The 15,339-nt window shown below is 42.7% G+C and overlaps 1 protein-coding gene across 5 annotated transcripts in view; it reads left to right on the plus strand.

The window, feature by feature from the left end:
* LOC119974622 (E3 ubiquitin-protein ligase rififylin-like) overlaps nt 1–15,339 on the plus strand; it is a 116,453-nt gene that overhangs the window by 40,500 nt on the left and 60,614 nt on the right. Inside the window, exon 1 of one of the 5 annotated variants that reach the window (XM_038813662.1) lies at nt 434–451. The exons of 3 other annotated variants lie outside the window; for them this stretch is intronic. The gene's annotated coding sequence lies outside the window, so the exon portion shown is untranslated. Of the gene's footprint in view, nt 1–433; nt 452–5,314; nt 5,374–15,339 lie in introns of those variants that run through there. One more of the 5 variants, XM_038813659.1, reaches the window with a different exon arrangement.

The following is a 15,339-nucleotide window of genomic DNA, read 5'->3' on the forward strand; positions in this document are numbered from 1 at the left end:
CATCTGAAGCATAGACATTTGACATTCATCCTTATTATATTTTTTACCCCTTTCCACCCCCTCTGAGTTTGTATGCCTTTGTGTATGTATGTGGGTGTGTGTATATGGGAACAGTTGTGGATAGTAGATATTAGCTTGTCTTTAGCCAGTTGAATTTACTGCATATTTCATGGTAGTCTTTGTTCTTTTTAAAAATTTGAGTATCCAATTATTTATTTCCAATTAAGAGGCAATTTAGTGTGACCAATCCACCTAACCGGCACATCTTTTTTGGGTTATGGGAGTGAAACCCACGCAGACACAGTGTGTGCAAACTCCACACAGATAGTGACCTGGGGCTGAACCCGGGTATCTCAGCGCCGTAGGCAGCAGTGCTTGCCACCATACCACCCTTGATGGTCCTTATTCTAAATAAACAGTAATCGTGTTTACATTTACAAATCTGGTGACTGTAAGTATTGAACAGCCAAAGGCCAAAGACTGGGTATTCTTGTAAGAATTATTGGTTAATTCGCTTGTAATGTGACCCTTGGGCACGTGGGCTTGAATTGACCGCGCACCCGCCCATTGTGTCATAACAGTTGTAAAATGGATATTAATCGATCAAGATACTGCTTGATCCAATCAAAGGGGAAACTTCAGTGGAAAATACAAAGACAACATTCTATTTCAAGTTCTCTTGGCAGTTTCCTGAATGTCTAATTTTTTTCATTTAAGTTCTGAAATGGTCATGTTTCTCCATGACAATTACTAACCCTTTTTAATAAAATATTTGGAAATTGGTTTGAAATGCAGATCTCTATGATGCATATTTTAAATGAATTTTTATTCCTTTCAAATATTGATTTCTGGTACATTTAGTCCCATTGTAAATACCTCCCCCTTCTCACACCACCTGTATTTTCTGCTCCATGTCACCAAAAATGCCAGTGTTGGTTGGAATATGGCCTTGGATCCCATCCGTTCTGTTTTTCTTGTGTTGGCAAGTTGTTTGAGGTGAGGATATGAATCAGCATACCAAGTGATAAAACTCAGAGCCCAGCTAATGTTCATTTTTGGAAACTGTTAAATAAAATTTCTGGTTCACGGACAACACTCCGCCTATTTCATGGTTAGATGAGGCATGCAGGAAGTACTCGGGAAGTTCCCTCATGTACTCATTTTTCCACAGTTTAGTTTTCTTGAAAACCAGAAATGTAAACATGTACAATTATGTAGTAGATCAATCTGACTCAGTGTACATATTTCTAACTGTATATAACGCATTAGAAATATTTGCAACATCTTATGATGGCAACTCATTTGATAATGAACTATATATATTTCTGTTATATTAGTTGTTCAATGGTGTCAGTGATGTATGCGCACTCTCGGGGGTCTGGGTCGGGGAGGGGAAGATATCCGATATCTACAAGCTTATGCAGGAGAAGGAAGAGGCGTCAGTAGAGGAGCTGAAAACGAAGTGGGAGGGGGAACTGGGGGAACAGATCGAAGACGGGACATGGGCTGATGCCCTGGAGAGGGTAAATTCTTCCTCCTCGTGTGCGCGGCTTAGCCTCATCCAATTCAAGGTGCTGCATAGGGCCCACATGACTGGGACGAGGATGAATAGGTTCTTTGGGGGTGAAGATAGGTGTGCCAGGTGCTCGGGGAGTCCAGCGAACCATGCCCATATGTTCTGGGCATGCCCGGCATTGGAGGAGTTCTGGAAGGGGGTGGCGAGGACGGTGTCAAGGGTGGTGGGATCCAGGGTCAAGCCAGGATGGGGACTCGCGATCTTTGGGGTTGGGGTAGAGCCGGGAGTGCAGGAGGCGAAAGAGGCCGGTGTGCTGGCCTTTGCGTCCCTAGTAGCCCGGCGAAGGATTTTGCTACAGTGGAAGGACGCGAGGCCCCCAAGCGTGGAAACCTGGATCAATGACATGGCGGGCTTTATTAAGCTTGAGAAGGTTAAATTCGCCCTGAGAGGATCGGTGCAAGGGTTCTTTAAACGGTGGCAACCTTTCCTCGACTTTCTGGCTCAACGATAGGGTACTGGGACAGTAGCAGCAGCAACCCGGGGGGGGGGGGGGGGGGGGGTGAGGGGGGGGGGGGGGGGGGCGTTGATTATGTTAGCTTATTTTATTTAAATTTGATTTATCTAATTTTAATTTATGGTTAAGTTCTCTTGTTTGGGGGGGGGGGGGGGTGGGGGAATGTGATACATGTGATGTTACGGTATGGGGGGAATTGTGAGTGTTATGGGGCTGTTAGTTGCATATTACTGCTTTTTGCTATACTTTTTGTTATATTTTCTGCAAAAAATTCCAATAAAAAAATTAAAAAAAAAAAAAAAAAAAAAAAAAAAAAAAAAAAAAAAAAAAAAAAAAAAAAAAGTGATGTATGCGCTATTTACTCTGGGTGATAGATTAGAGCTGCAGCAAAATTTAGTTTCACGTTCCGAAAAGCATTAATGTTCAAATTGATCCAACATGTTACTAAATACATGTCATACACCAATTAATTAAACTTGATTGTCCTTATTAACCATAAATGTGACAAGTGTTTAAAGTCTACCTATATTTGAGCTATTCTGCATATCCAAAAAATAATAAGTTGAAAGACATTTTTATTAATCGAAATTGAAACTGAGTCACAGTTAAATCACGTTATTTGCTAACCTTCCTAGTGTTGAAACAAGCAGTTACTGAGAGGGTATCTTTACTTTCATTTGCATTGTTTTGGATGATTTGACTGTCATGGCATCGATTTTTAAGTTTACTTTGTGACTGTTTTAAGTCCGGACTAGAAGCTGAAGTTTGTAACAGGAGAACCAGCTGGTTGACGTCTCCAACAAAATATTAGAATGTGAAAACTACTTTATGAATTGTCACATCTAATTGGAGAATAAAGGAAATTCAAAGTAATGGCAGTGCTTGTTTGGCAGATCAGATTTTTGAAAGCTTTGCAGTGTTTCTTTTTTGTGTAAAAATGGAATAAACTCTATTCATGTGAAGAATGCATTAGGGAGGAGGCTATGTACCATTTCTGTTTTTACTGAATTTGGCCGTTACCTACTTTTTCTTGGTCAGATGATATCTGCACAGAGGACCATCACCATATTTTAGACTGAATAACAGTATTAAATCAAAATGCTCGATAGACTGTGTGTTTTCTTCCCAGAGATGCATGCCCTACTTGTCTCAGTCCAGAGAGTGAAAAGTACAAATTAGCACAGCCAAGGTTTAAGCCAACTGTGCATTGTGGTGCTTACTGGCTGCATCAGTACTTTTCAGTAAAATAACAGAACAGTTCTTCAGGGTGATATGAATAGGCTCTGCAATCAAAAAATATTAACTATATACATGGAAATTTGAGGTGGAGTGCCTTTTGTGGGAAAGTATTCAGCTGAAGGAGCATGATTATGACATTATTTGAATCATTGTCGTATTACTTTCAGACAATAGTATTAGCTTTCCTTGGGCTTGACTCATGGTCCAGCATTATTTCCTGATCACTTGGTTGCCAGGTTTTCCTGCACAGTAATCTAAGCTACTGATCCAAAAGAGTTTGGAATATGAAACTTACTTCAAATTCATTAAAACAAACCGGCAAGAGCTTTATTTAATTGTTCCGCCTTATAATTACAGGAAACAGCAAAAATATATTTTTCAATGGGAAGTTTCTAAAAACTGCATTGTAAAATACCCTGTGTTATCTAACATTCATCCATTGGCCACTGTGACCCTAAGATATACAAATAATCAATTTTCTAGAAGCCCTCAATTCTGCTAGAATACCCTTTGGAACCATAACATGTATTTTCTTTTATTTCCTTTCCTTCTCATGTACTTAATGATTTGTTGAGCTGCTCACAGAAAAATACTTTTCACTGTACCTTGACAATAAACAAATCCAATCCAATTATATTATCAAATTTCCCTTCATATAAACGTATTATGTTAAAAGGGCACTGACATGAGTTCCAATAATGGAGACATCAAGTATCTACCTACTTAATACTTTCTTTATATCAGATTTTTATAAAGATCAGCATCTCTTAAAATATCTCAGTTCAGATGTTAGCTTGTGCATGTAACAGGACAGCATGGAAAGAAAATATGAAATGAACTAAACTTCAGTCATATCCTATTGTAAATCATCCAAATGAAAATGCTATCGGAAAGTAGTTTGGACATCACCACAAAGAGTAAATAAACAGAAAAATACAGGAACCCACTTACACTTGTGAAGATCCCGATAACAGTTGTTACGTGCCAGGGTACCAGCTGCAATGACTTACTATGGTTCAGCTGGTCTTGTAATTGGCCAGTCGTTTATGAACCATCCATATCTTTTTTCGTTGTTTTCTTATCGGATTATTTCAGTTACTTTCTAATTAATTATCTTAATTGCATTGAAGTTTATTTTTAAATATCTCACGCTGGTGTCCATCTTTGTTAACTGGAGTGTACTGAAATTGAATCGTTATGGGGAATATTATTTCAATGTTGACAATGTTATCTCATTTGTATCTCATGTATTCTATCAAATGAGAAAACAATCGTAATGTCCTTTACTCCGACAGTCATTTCAGATCAATTTTAAACCTAACCACAAATCTTTCTGGTATTGAAAAAAATATTCGTGAACTGGAGCTGCTCAGTACATTATATATATGTGAATCTTCAAACTTCCTCTTCTATTCTCCCCGTCCACCCCATATTTGAAGTCTGTCAGTACAGTTTGCCAAAAAAACTCAAAATGAATTTACAAAATAGGTGCGCCTTGACGTCAGATCGCAATCTGACTCTTCAAGCAAAATATCTTATTGTTGTGCAGGATATGGGAGTGGAATTACATTTGTCCCTTTTAACCAATGAAGTACCAGTTTAGGAGTGCAAACAGAAATCGAATTGACTCTTGAAAAACTCTGAAATTAGTTGTGCTTCTTGCATCTGAGCAAATTAATAGTCCAGGAAGATTTTGGATTCAGGAAATTGACTTGCGAATCACAGACAATGGTATTTCTATTTGGATATTTAGCTACTCACTATTTCAGTGACTTCCTAGAAACTAAACAAAATTACATATGGACCGTATAATCTATAATGCAACTACTTCTGTTCATCATTGCCTACAAGGTACCTGATTAACCTTCGGCCAACTGAGGAGGAGAATATTTGTGAACCAGGATCTCAATCCCGAGACTGAGGCCTTGGTTTGCCAGAAGCATTGATTCCCCACTCTCCTGCATGCTTTGCAGACTTGGACAGCAGGTACCTCGAAGAACAGAAATGCCAGCAGCAGTGCCTTTTCAAGACCTGCCAAATCCAGTGGCAAGAAAGACTGTCCAAAAGCAGCAGCTTTTCCCGCGCTAATTCATCCAGCCTTCAGGTACTAATCACTCATATACAGCTCCGATAGGCAGGATAAGTAGTTCGTATGTCTGACACTGTATGTCCCAAAGCAACTGTTTTACTCCAAACTCTATAGTGGCAGGAGACAGTCAGGAAGGCAGCAGATATACTTTAGGGATTACCTCTAGTCCCTTAAGAGGTCAGATGTCTCTGCTATTACGACATCCTGGGCAAGTGCGCAGTCAATTCCAACTCCACTCGTCCCGGAGTTACAGCTCAAATGAATTAACCAGTCATTCTTACAAAAATACTCTTTTTTGGCCCTTGGTTGCCCAATAATTACAGTTGCCAGGTTTGTAAGTTGAAACACAATTACTGTTTATTTATAGCAAGAATAATGATGAAATATGCAGCAGATACAGTTGGTTAAACATTATTAATAAGTACCTAATTCCTATTTTAACTTGCCTCTGCAAAAACACACACACACACCAGGCAGACTAACACAGAGGGATGGAAAAAGAGGAAAAATGTACTTTAAAGAGAAAGGAGTATTTTCTTCAGATGATGGTTCCTGGCATGCTTTTTATACTGTATATTACAGTCTTTGTGTTACAGCCCGTACTGGTTTTCATGTAGTTTTTAAAAGCACCTTACTCTTACCCTTCCTGGAGAGTCAGAATCCCTATTTCATCAAACTTTGCTTTCAGTTCGTGTCCTGCCTTCAAGCCCTGTTTCATCAAAGGCAGAAGGCCTTCTGGAGAAAGACAGTCGATTCCCACCAGATATTCTAGGGGAATTAACAGATTCTGAACTTTGCCTGCACCGCTTGTAATGGTTCTCCTGTAAACAAATTCATCCAGGCTTTCTGCCAGTTAAGAAGCATAACCTTTCTGGAGAAACACTGAGAGTAAAGAGAGTCGGTCTTCTCTCCGAATGGCTAAAGGCAAACTGACAGCAAACTGGAAACCTCGTGACCCTAAAAACATTCCAGTGGGATCAGATCCAATCATCACCTGTCTCGCGCAGAACACCACCTTTTGGGTCAATTCACTGGCCATCAGTCAAGCTGAGACCCAGCCATTCTATGTCATTGGTGCCAGTGAGTCCAGTAAAATAAAGTTGTCATAGTCCCAGATGATCATTGGCTGTTTTCTCCTTTTGAGGGCAGGGCTGCAGATGGTGATTTAACCTGAGGATTACACCTCCGTCGAGGTGTAGAAGTTCATAATAAATTCGATGAGATAAAGAAAAGCTGTGTCCCCATTATGATTGCGAAAGTTTATGGGACACGGATTTGAGATTATGGGAAGAGATACAAGGAGAATGTGAGAAATAAGTTTTTCTTACAGTAACGTTGATAATATCCAGGTCCTGATTAATCTGGTCTGCACTTGATGTGATGTTTGGTTTGACTTTCCTGTCTGTAAATCCTCCTCTTCTAATTCCCCCCCCTAAAAGGAGTTTCCAAAATCCATCAGTGTGAGTGCAGGATAGAAATTCCCTCCATTCTCTCCTGCTCCAGGATCAGTAAAGTGATTAAAGATAATTCCTCATTAACAAATCTATCGGTAGGAGTGCAGGATAGAATTTCCCCCCAACCCCTCTCCTCATGCTCCAGGTTCAGTGAAGTGAGTTAAAGATAATTTCTCATTAACACATCCATTGCTGCATTTGGGCAGCACAGTGGGTAGCACTGTTGCTTCACAGCTCCAGGGTCCCAGGTTCGATTCCCAGCTTGGATCACTGTCTGTGTGGAGTCTGCATGTTCTCCCTGTGCCTGCGTAGATTTCCTCTGGGTGCTCTAGATCCTCCCACAAGTCCCAAAAGCCGTGCTGTTAGGTAATTTGGACATTCTGAATTTTCCCTGTGTACCAGAACAGGCGCTGGAATGTGGCAACTAGGGACTTTTCACAGTAACATACTTGTGACAATAAAGATTATTATTAAATTTGTCCACTGGGGCCTGGCACAGGGAGAAAGCACGCAGCTGCTGTTGTGTTGGGTGTTGAGGCAGTGCCTCTAGTTTGGTATTGGGAATGTCGAGGCCTTCACTGGGTGTTTGTAAAGCCTCCTCTCCCACCCGCTGCCCCTAATGCTGTTGCCACTTATCCGCCTCCTTCCCACTTGAAGATGAGACAAACAAGCATCTGTCCCTGGGCATGAGCCGCACTGCGCATGCTCCACATCACAATGCCTGGGGGAGTGATTGACGGCAGCTCCAGCCCAATAGGAAGAGGGGGCAGGACTGGAAGACCAAGAAGGAGCGGCTGGTCCGCCAATCAATCTGAGTGAATGAGGGGCGGGGCTGATCTCTGATCTCTCGATTGGCTAAAAACCTGCATCATTTTGAGTTCTTGGGTTCTTCAAGCATTCTCATTGGCCGCGTGGGGTCTACAACCTCATTGCCTGCCTGAGAGGTGTTGACAAATGGGAAGATTTGGAGGACCGGATGGACTCTGGTCCTCTAGCCAATCAGGGCTTTGTGTGAATGAAGATTGAACTTCACACCGACTGAAACATCTGTGTCCAACATCTGTGAGCAAAACGCATTCTTTCCACCCCTCTTTCCATTTCTTTTCTAATTGTGTGTTTATTTATGTTGATTTTAGTTTGATTGTTATAGTAAACGTGTTTCTTAAATCAATCTCCACATGAATTGTAATAAGAGATATGTCTAGTGTTATTGTATGGCAAGTATTGGATATATCATTTAAAAAAATAAATTTAGAGTACACAATTATTTTTCCAGGCGAAGGGGTTAATAGGTTGGTGAAAAGGGCATATGGGACACTCGCTTTTATCAATTGAGGCATAGATTACAAAAGCAGGGAGGTCATGATGGATTTGTATAGAACATTGGTGAGGCCACAGGTGGAGTTCTGGTCACCACATTATAGGAAGGATGTAATTGCACTGGAAGGGATACAGAGAAGATTCACCAAAATGTTGTCTGGGATGGAACATTTAAGTTGTAAAGAGAGGTTCGATAAGCTTGGGTTGTTTTCGCTGGAGCAGAGAAGTGGTTAGCACTGCTGCCTCATGGCGACAAGAACCTGGGTTCAATCCAGGCCCCGGGTCACTGTCCGTGTGGAGTTTGCACATTCTCTCTGTGTTTGCATGGGTCTCACTCCCACAGCCTAAAGATGTGCAGGGTAGGTAGGTTGGCCACACCAAATTGGTCCTGAATTGGAAATATAAATAATTGGGTACTCTAAATTTAAAAAAAAGTAGTAGGGAAAATGATACATACTCAAGGATACATAATTCGGCAAAGACAACTTGAATTTATGAACACGAACTCATGTTTGACAAACATACTGGAGTTTTTTGAGGTCGTAATTGGTAGAATTGTGTTAAGATACTGCTGTAAAACCCTTTTGTCCTGTGTTCCGCTTTTTATCCCCACCCTGCTGCCTGTCTTCTGGTTAGTTGCTACAACATTGCTACACCATCTGGGATTTCTGTTTAAACTATTTAGGCCGAGTTGGAACCCCCTATCGTGATGGACCAAGCCAACCGGTGAGGTTGATTTGATCGGCTTGGCAAGCAGCAAATCGGAAAATGTATCATTTGCGACCTTTTCCTAATGGGGCCTGTGATTGGTGGGGCCAGACAGAAAATTCCAGAAGGAAGGCGGGTCTAGTGAAGAGTGTCATTTTGGGTGTGGTGCGAAGAGATCCAGGCATGAGGCAGTTTTAAATCTCTCTCTGCCAGTTGATTTAGCAAGCTTTCCAGAGCCTGCAGTTTCTGATTGGATATATGATTAGAAGATCGCTCGCTACAACGAGATACATCGAAAGCAAGGAATCATCTCATAACTATTAATCCCTTTGTCATTTTTAAACCTCCCCCCCCCCCCCCCCCCCCCCCCCCCCAATTTCTACCCCGTGTGTCTGGGTGGAGGGTGGGGTAATTAGACCATTGGTAGATTATTAGACCATTGTTCTGTTATTAGTTTATATATTGATCTTTTTATTAATAAACTTATTGTTGACATTTTTACTTATAAATCTGGTGTCCGCGTCTCATTGGTGCAGTCTCATTGGAGCAGTCTAGGATCAAATCTCGACAAGTTTATAAGAATTATTTGTTAATTCACATATGCTGCAACCCCAGGTTGGGGGTGGGGATGCTGGAACTGACCGCCCGCAAAGAACATATATAGAACATACAGTGCAGAAAGAGCTCATTCGGCCCATCGAGTCTGCACCGACCCACGTAAGCCCTCACCTCCATCCTATCCCTGTAACCCAATAACCCCTCCTAACCTTTTTAGTCACCACGAGCAATTTAGCCTGGCCAATCCACCTAACCTGCACGTCTTTGGACTTTAAGATTGATATTAGGGGGTTATTTGAACAATAGCCAAGTTTTGGAATGGGTTTCTGTAGAGAGGGGGAGACTGAAGCCCTGGAATAATTTAAGAAACAACTCTGCAGCATTGAGGGAAATGTATGGTCGTTAATGGATAAATTATGATGAGTAAAATTGCCTTGCTCATCCAATGCCGATTTGTTAATTGCTTACTTAGACTACCACTGTCTTATCAAAATAAGACCGTGGTAGACTACAACACCCTAAAACTATATTTTTCAGAAATGCAGTTAATAAGGGGGTGGCTTATTTTTGTGTGGGTACAAGTTTTGCAGATTGTATTACATCCATTGAGAAAGGAGGTACATGATTCAGGTTAAGAAGCTCCTTTTGACTCATCTGGAAAGATGTGTGAGTGAAACATTTATCCAGGATTTAATGAATCACTTATTCTGCTGAAAGAATGTCAGAAGAGAGTTTTTGGCAATGCTTCAACATTCAGAGAGGGAAATCAACATTTTCTTAAAATGTCCTTCCAGACAATCTGAGTGCAGAGTGCAACATAAAGTTGAAGATTTGGCTATCGAGTAGTTCCTTGTATGAATTTATTGTTCAGATTGCAACAATCTGTTTTGAGGACTGATGTATTCTGACATTGGTTTTTCCACAGGTTTGATTGTTTAGTTTAATTCTGCCACATTACAAGTTTTAAAAGTTAATGATTGCCAGTTTTGCACTGGATGATGAACTGATGGCAACAGTTTGCAAAAGAAAATTTAACATCACCAGGTTCCACAATTAAATTTGGCTTATGGCAATATGAAAACAACTAAATGAACTAGAAATTTTAAAATATGTTCTCCGGATTCTCTTTGTGAACGTAGGTAATCTTGCTGCAATCTCAACTCCCCTTTACAACATTCCTAGCTTGACACCATGAAGCCTAAAAGGCACGTAAGCCTGCTCCCAGGCTGCCATCATTGTCATCTCTATTAGGCTGTTTGAGATTTAGAAAAGATACCAGTTGATTATCCTTGATTGTTTTCTTACCCTCTCCCCTCTAAACGTGAATCCCATAGCTTCCAGTTTAGCTTGCCATAATCCACACCGTTCAAAACAAGAACTGATTAGACAGAAGCTATGATTTAGTACACTGTTAAAACCTAGTTACCCCTCATTTAACAAAGTATACTTTTTTTTCTGAGGGTTTTTGCAGTAGGAATGATTGTGAAAAACTGGATATTTATATCAAATGAGTGAGTAATTGATTCCTATCCGCAGGAACTTTCAACAGTGCAACCTGTGGAGGAGCTGGGAATGACCAAAACGGTTTCTGAATTTTCAAATTTAATTAGGGACACGTTAACAAAAATTGCTGTCAGTTTCACAGAGTAATGACCATGAATGCTGACAGTTTTATCACAGTTACAACTGCAAAGTCCAGCCATAGATTTTACTATACAGAAATAGACAATTTGATCTATTTTTAATAAATTTAGAGTATCCAATAATTTTTTCTCCAATTAAGGGGCAATTCAGCGTGGCCAATCCACCCAACCTGCACATCTATGGGTTGTGGGGGTGAGACCCACGCAGACACTGGGAGAATGTGCAAACGCCAGATAGACAATGACCCGGGGCAGGGATCAAATTCCAGTCCTCAGAGCCATAGGCAGCGGTGCTAACCACTGCCCCGCCGTGCCGCCCAGACAATTCGATTGATTCGATCTGTGTCAGTACTTGTACTCCAAACTAGATTAGACTTGTCCCACCTTCGCTTTATTTATTTTTTTGAAAATCTTTTTATTGGCTTTTCTCATATTTATAAACAGTTGTGTATATACATTACATTTTTCTTGCCCATGCTAATTTACTTTATTTTTCAAAGAGGTTTGTTTTGTCCTTCATTTAACCAACTTTATGTACATTTTGTTGCCCTCTGATCGGTCTATGGTTCTCTTCTCTTCCCCCCCCCCCCCCCTTCCTCTTTTGTGGTTTCTCCGCCGCCGCCCCCCGGGTTGCGCAGTCCTTTGGTTCCTCATTTTATTTTTCCTTAGCTTACTCCTTGTTGCTGGCCTCGAAATGGGTTTGGAACAGGCTGCCGACCTGCCCCCAAGTATCCAGGAAGCCTTTCTTTGACCCTCGGATCTTATCCAGGTGGAGAAATTCCGAGAGGTCAGCGAGCGAGTCTGCAGCTTTGGGTGCTGCGGCTGATCGCCAACCGAGCAGGATTCTCCGGTGTGCGATTAGGGAAGCAAAAGCAAGGGCGTTGGGCCCCTTCCCCATGTGTAACTCTGGCTGCTCCAATACCCTGAAGATTGCCACTATTTGGGAATGGCTTCACCCTCACCCCCACAACCCCGGACATTGCCTCGGAGAAGGCTGTCCAGAACCCAGCAAGCTTGGGGCATGCCTAAAACATGTGGGTGTGGTGGCCGGGCCCCTCTGGCGCCGCTCACATTTGTCCTCCACCTCCGGGAAGAACTTGATCATTCGGGTTCTGGTCAGGTGTGCTCTGTGCACTACTTTGAGCTGCATTAGGCTTAGCCTTGCGCAGGGGGAGGTGGAGTTCGTCCTGCTCAGTGCTTCACTCCAGAGTCCCCATCCTACCTCTGTCCCCAGTTCGTCCTCCCATTTTGCTATTTTCCACTTCCTCGTCAGTTCGTCCAATGTCGCCAGTCTGCGCCTTACGTAGAAGTCCCCAACCGTCAGTGTGCCCCCGTCTCGCCTCCATCTTTTGAAGGTGGTATCTAGCATGGCTGGGGGGAATCTGTGATTGCCGCAGATGGGGCCAATGGGGGACGTTTTGGTTATCCCAAAGTGCTGTTTCAACTGGGTCCACGTTCTCAGTGTGGCCACTACCACTGGGCTCGTTGCGTACCTTGCTGAGGTAGCTGCTGTAGCCAGGCCCTGGAGGGTAATTCCTTTACAGGATGCCTCCTCCATTTGTACCCAACCTGTGTTGGATTCTTGTACCCACCCCCTCACTTTCTGCCATTGCTGCCCAGTGATAGTATTGTAGGTTCGGTAAAACCAGGCCCCCTCTGACTTTTCCTCTTTGCAGTGTCGGTTTTGGAATTCTCGGGTTCTTACAAACCCACACAAACGTCATAATCAGAGTATCTACGTTTTGGAAAAAGGCCTTGGGGATGAAGATCGGGATGGATCTAAACAGCAAGAGGAACCTTGGTAGTACGTTCATCTTGATCGTCTACGCACTCCCCGCCAGGGAGAGTAGGAGTGAGCCCCACCGTTTGAGGTCTTTCCTTACTTTCTCCACCACACTGGTCAGGTTCCACTCTTACATCTGTGTCCAGTCTCCTGCTATTTGGATCCCCAGGTAACGGAATCTGTTCTGGGCCGTTTTAAACGGGAGCCCCTTCAGCTCTGTCCTTCCCCCTTTTGGGTTCACTGGGAATGCCTCGCTTTTGCCCAGGTTAAGGTTGTAGCCCGAGAAGGTTCCAAACTCTCAGTATTTGCAGTATTGCCTTCAGTCCATCCTGTGGCTTCGAGACATAGAGGAGCAGGTCATCTGCATAGAATTAAACTTTGTGCTCTCTGTCCCCTCTCCGTATTCCCTTCCAGCTTTTTGCGTCCCGTAGGACTAACGCCAGGAGTTCAATCGCTAGTGCGAACAAGAGTGGGGACAAGGGGCAGCCCTGTCTTGTTCATTTTTGTAGTTGGAAGTATTCAGAGCTGATGTGTTAGTTCGGACGCTTGCTTTCGGAGTGTTGTACAGGAGCTTCACCCAGGCGGTGAACCCCGCTCCTAGCCCAAACCGTTCCAGTACCTCGAGGAGGTAGTTCCATTCGACTCTGTCAAAGGCCTTTTCTGCATCTAGGGAGCTGATTACCTCTGTTCTCTCCCCGGGAGGGGTCATTGTCACATTCAGCAGCCGCCTGATGTTCACTGAAGCCAGTTTGGTCCTCTGTGACCAGGACCTTTGTGAGTATTTTCCCATCCACGTTCAGCAGTGAAATGGGTCTGTATGATCCACGTTCTGTCAGGTCTTTATCTTTTTTGGGTATAAGTGAGATTGTGGCCTGCGCTAGCGTGGGGGGCAGGGTGCCCCCTGCCAACGAATCCGCGAACATGTCCCTTAGGTGTCGGGCCAGGACTGGTGCGAATTTTTTGTAGAAGTCCACCGGGAACCCGTCGGGTCTCAATGCCTTCCCCCCCCTGCATGGAGCTGATGCTCTCCATGATTTCTCCCGTCTATTGGTGCGTCAAGCTCCCCCCAAATTTCTCCCCCCACCACTGGTAGTTCCAGTCTGTCTAGGAACTGTTTCATTCCCGCATCCCCGTTGGGGGGGCTCGGAGGTGTACAGTCCCCGGTAGAAGGTCTCAAATGCCCGATTGACCTTCTTTGGTTCTGTTACCAGTCTGCCTCTGCTATCGTTAACCTGCGCTATTTCCCTCATGGCTGCCTGCTTTCTCAGCTGGTGAGCCAATAGGCGGCCAGCCTTGTCTCCGTGTTTGTAGAAGGTCCCCAATGTCAGGCGGAGTTTTATCACTGCTGTCCTAGTGGATAGCAGGTTAAAGTCCATTTGCAACTTTTTTCTCTCCGCCAACAACCCTACGGTCGGGATCTCGGAGTAACCGCATTATTTAACTATCAGAATATCCTTCTTTTTCGTGTATGAATCTAGCTTCTCCTGAAATATGCCTATGCTATTCAACATTTCTGTGATAGCAAGTGTTTCATTATCCATGTAATGCTTATTTGCCCTTTGTTCTGGTAAAACTTCCATACATGATTTAAAAAGCTGGTAGAATATGGCTTATTTATCTAGCATTCATTCTGCTTTTCGTTCCAGTGTTCTCCCAACCTTGGATGCAAAAGTTTCTGTAACTTAAGTACTAATAATGCTACAAGTTGAATCTATTTAAATAGCACAAGATTGTAGTTTTTTTTATGATACTTTTTTCATTTTGCAATTTTTTCACAATTCAGTTATCTATTGAAGCAAAAGTGTTGTAACAACATAGACTGTAGGATTGCAACAAGGATGGAAATGTAGTTTTGGGGTATTTGCCACATACCTGTGTTCAGTTTGTGTATTAGAGCAATCTAAAATTAAACTGCAGACTCAAATTTAAATGTACTCAAAGGGATTGTTTTATTCATTTAAGTATAGTTGAATAGGTAGTACATGATCAAGTATAAAAAGCTCCGTAGACAATATCTCACTCAGAAATTGGACTCTAGCAATATCTGTTGGCACATGTTGACTTCAATGTATGAATTGTAACAGTATATTGTGTCATTTATTTCTCCATTCACCCTGTTCCCCAGCATATTGCTGCGTGTGTGTAAATGAAAGGGGGTATGGGTATGTAAACAAAAGTGGCGTGTGCTGTGAAAACAAAAAGGGGGGTGTCAGCGTAAACAAAAGGGGTGTGTGGGGGGTAAACAAAAGGAGTGTGGGGGTAAATAAAAGGGGTGTGGGAGGTAGACAAAAGGGGTGGTGGGTGTGTGTGTGTGTATAAACAAAAGGGCCTGTGTGGGGGTGTGTGTGCATATAAACAAAAGGGGCGGTGTGTGTGTATAAACAAAAGGGTCTGTGTGGGGATGTGTGCATATAAACAAAAGGGGCGGTGTGTGGCATGTGTTTGAATAAAAAAGGGTGGGGGTGTGATGTGTGAAATAGGACTCTTCAAACTCCATATGCAGTGAGAAATTTGA

The sequence above is a fragment of the Scyliorhinus canicula genome, chromosome 12 (assembly GCF_902713615.1).
Source record: "Scyliorhinus canicula chromosome 12, sScyCan1.1, whole genome shotgun sequence".
NCBI classification, from domain to species: domain Eukaryota; kingdom Metazoa; phylum Chordata; class Chondrichthyes; order Carcharhiniformes; family Scyliorhinidae; genus Scyliorhinus; species Scyliorhinus canicula.